Source organism: Muscardinus avellanarius, assembly GCF_963383645.1.
Source record: "Muscardinus avellanarius genome assembly, chromosome: 9".
Lineage (NCBI taxonomy): Eukaryota > Metazoa > Chordata > Mammalia > Rodentia > Gliridae > Muscardinus > Muscardinus avellanarius.
In genome coordinates, this window is record NC_137795.1 from 57,022,199 (window position 1) to 57,025,854 (window position 3,656).

The following is a 3,656-nucleotide window of genomic DNA, read 5'->3' on the forward strand; positions in this document are numbered from 1 at the left end:
TTAGTGAACAAATAACTAGCTTTACAAAAGTTGACTCAGCAACTCTGACAGCAGATTTGGCACCATGGAAACAATAAAAAAACTAAGGCACATAGAAAAAAATATCTACTAATCCTCATGCTCCTGGAACTGTGTCCTTCAGTGATGTTAGCTTCTGACTTTCTGGAAAGAATGTAGCTTAAGAAATGAGGCCAATTTATCTCTGTCTTTTTTTAGTGCAGTTAGGATGAGAGTTAATTTTTAATTTTTAATTTTTTTATTGGTGCATTGTATTCATACATCTTAATGGAATGCAAGATGGTGGAGACATACATGTACACATCACCCAATTCGCCCTTACCCAGTTCCCACCCATTCCTTCCCCCTCCCTCCTACTCATGTTTGGCTTGGTGATTGATATTGACATGTTTATTAAAATACATCATGTAAAACATCTAGCCCACATACTGGAAGCCAGCTGGCTACCAAGACCACGCGCTATGCCCGGCCTGCTTTGCAGACCCTCTGTGAGTGACCTCGCAAGACAAGCTGGCTGAAATGGCCGCGTCCAGTCAAGGAAACTTCGAGGGAAATTTTGAGTCACTGGACCTTGCAGAATTTGCTAAAAAGCAGACATGGCACAAGCTGTTCGGGCAGGAATCTGGGCCTTCAGCTGAAAAGTATAGCGTGGCAACTCAGCTTTTAATCGGAGGCGTCACTGGATGGTGCACTGATTTCATATTCCAGAAGGTTGGGAAGTTGTCTGCAACGGCTATGGGAGGTGGATTTTTTCTCCTTCACCTTGCAAACCATACTGGGTACATCAAAGTTGACTGGCAGCGAGTAGAGAAAGATATGAAAAAAGCCAAAGAGCAGCTGAAGATTCATAAGAGCAACCAAATACCAACTGAGGTCAAGCAAAGCTGAGGAGGTTGTGTCATTTGTGAAGAAGAATGTTTTAATGACTGGAGGATTTTTCAGGGGCTTTCTGCTTGGCATGGCATCCTAAGGAGGACAACTTCACTTCTATCATCCTGTTTTCTCCAGCTGGCAGCCTCTCCACTCCATCATAGGACATGAAGTCTCTCCTCTTCTTCCATGCCTTCCTCCCCAGTGTGGTAAATCTGAGTGGCTTTTATAGGCATCTTTGGTACAAGTTAATACAGGTCCTGCCATGAGCTTGATGGTGATGGAAGAGACAGTTAGAAATTAGCTCCCCTGCTAGTACACTCCCTGCTTGGCCAGGCCATGGGTCAGCAAGAATGTTCCTTTCCCTCTGGTGTAAAAGACTTACCAGAACACATTGCAAGGTGGTTCACCATGGAGGATGCTTGGATCCTCAAGGCTGTCCCAAAATGTTGTTTGGAAAAGAAGCACATAGTTACCTTATTTTGTGCTGCATGGAAAGGAACTGAATACATTTGCCTTTAAGCATGAAAAAAATACATCATGTGTAGCTGGGTGTGGTGGCACATGCTTGTAATCCCAGCATTTGGAAGGCTGAAACCAGAGGATCACGTTTCATGGACAGCCTCAGCTACTTAGTGAGGACCTCCGCAACTTAGTGAAACCCTGTTTCAAAATAAAGAATAAAAATAGGGCAGGGTGTGTGGCTTGGAGGTCAAATGTCCCTGGGTTCCATCCAAAGACCCCCCCCCCCACACACACACACAAACTACATCATGTGTATTAGAGAATAGCCCTCTTTACCCCTCCTATTCCCTAATTTAGGTCAATTATTTGCTCATATATAGAATCTCCTTCTTCATCTAGAGTTCCTCCTGTTACCCATTTTGTCCCTACCTTTAACATATTAGAGAGAGTATCCAATTTCTTATTTTATGTGAATGATTAAGCTCACATAGCAAATATCCTCCAGTTCCACCCATTTCCCTGTAAACGAAGTAACTGTATTTTTTTTATGGCTGAGTAAAATTTCATTGTGTACCTATCCCATAGTTTTGTAATCCATTTATCTTTTGATGGACATCTTGGTTGGTTCCATAGTTTGGCAATTGTGTATTGTGCAGCTATGACTATAGATACACATTCATCAGTTTGGTAGTTTGGTTTCCATTCTTTTGGGTAGATACCCCAAAGTGGTATTGCTGGATCATATGGTAGGTTTGTTCCCATTCTTCTGAGGATTCTCCATGTGGAGAAGTGGGAACTCTAATACGTTGTTGGTGGGATTGCATATTAATGCAACCACTTTGAACAACAGTATGAAGGATTTTCATAAGAACGAAAACAAATCTACCAAATGATCCAGCAATACTACTTTGGTTATTTACCTAAACAGAATACCAAACTAATAACAAGAGCAGCATAATTTACTATTGCCAAACTATGGAACCAGCCAAAATGCCCATCAACAGATAAATAAATTACAAAATTATGTGATATATACTCAATAGAATTTTACTCAACCATAAAGAAGAACAAAATTATGTCATTTGCAGGAAAATGGATGGAACTTGAGAACATTATGCTAAATGAGAGTAGTCAGTCACAAAAAATAAAAAAAAAAAATCAATGTTCTTTCTATTATGCAGAAGGTAGGGAGAAAAAGTGCCATTGGAGAAACTCTAGAAGAAGAAGCACAAACTGAGGGGGGTGGAAGGAAGAAAGAGATAAATTTCCAAGTACACATAATGTGTATCATAAATATATCAAAGTTAATCACTAAGCCAGACATGAAAAGGAGGGATGGTGGAAGAAATGGGGTGGGAACTGGGTAAGGGATAATTGAGTGATGTATGGATGTATGCCTCTACCATCTTGTGCTTCATTAAGATTTATGACTATAATGCACCAATAAAAATTAAAAAGAAAAAATATTTTAGGATTGATAGTAATATAGTGGTTTTAAAGAAGGATGTCTTTATTTTTAGGAGGTGTATGGTGACATATTTATGATGAATCTCTATGCCCAAAATGTCCTTTATAACAGTTAAGGTAAAGAAATAAAATATAAAAATACATATATAGAGATAAGGCAATGGTGGAAAATATAAACACCTGATGAATCCAGGTGAAGGGTTCACTTTTTTTTCAATTCTCTATAGAATATATTTTTAAAAATACATAGTTCAGAGAAAATTGCTATTTATTCCATTTTTACCATTTTAATACATATTTGCAAATAATCTTCCTACTTCTTCAAATTGAACTAAAACTTCATCATTAAGCAATCAGTACGTATAAAGCAACAACATCACAATATGAAGATAGTTGAGCTTTTCATCTTGCCCATTGTTTTAGAGAACATTTCTTGCTCTTCCTTGTCCTACCCATACTGTCTCTAAAGGGGAAAAGTTTATTTAAACAAGATATATAATTTAAATTAACATACTTTAATATTTAACAGATGGTTTCAGAGTAAAGCTACTTCATTATTACTATTGCTATTGATTTTTTCCATTTACCTAATCTTCCAGAAGAAGTAAATTTTATATTTTTCTCAGTACTGGGGATTAAACCCAGGGCCTCACAAACATTTGGCAAGTAATTTTTTACTGAGCCACATACCCAGCCCTAAAAAAAAAGGAATTCTATGACACAACTGGGAATTACACTTTTTAGCTTTATTAAAAATAAATTAGATCTTTCCCCTAAGGGCAGTTAATTAGATAATTTCCTAAAATCCTTAAATGAGTTACATTTAGAGAGATATG

At 37.7% G+C, this 3,656-nt stretch overlaps 1 pseudogene across 1 annotated transcript; it reads left to right on the forward strand.

Annotated features, from left to right (window-relative positions):
• Positions 1-507: 507 nt before the first annotated feature.
• Positions 508-988, forward strand: LOC308266556 (FUN14 domain-containing protein 2-like; annotated as a pseudogene). Its single transcript has one exon. The product of its transcript is annotated as an FUN14 domain-containing protein 2-like (transcript).
• The last annotated feature ends 2,668 nt before the right edge of the window (positions 989-3,656 follow it).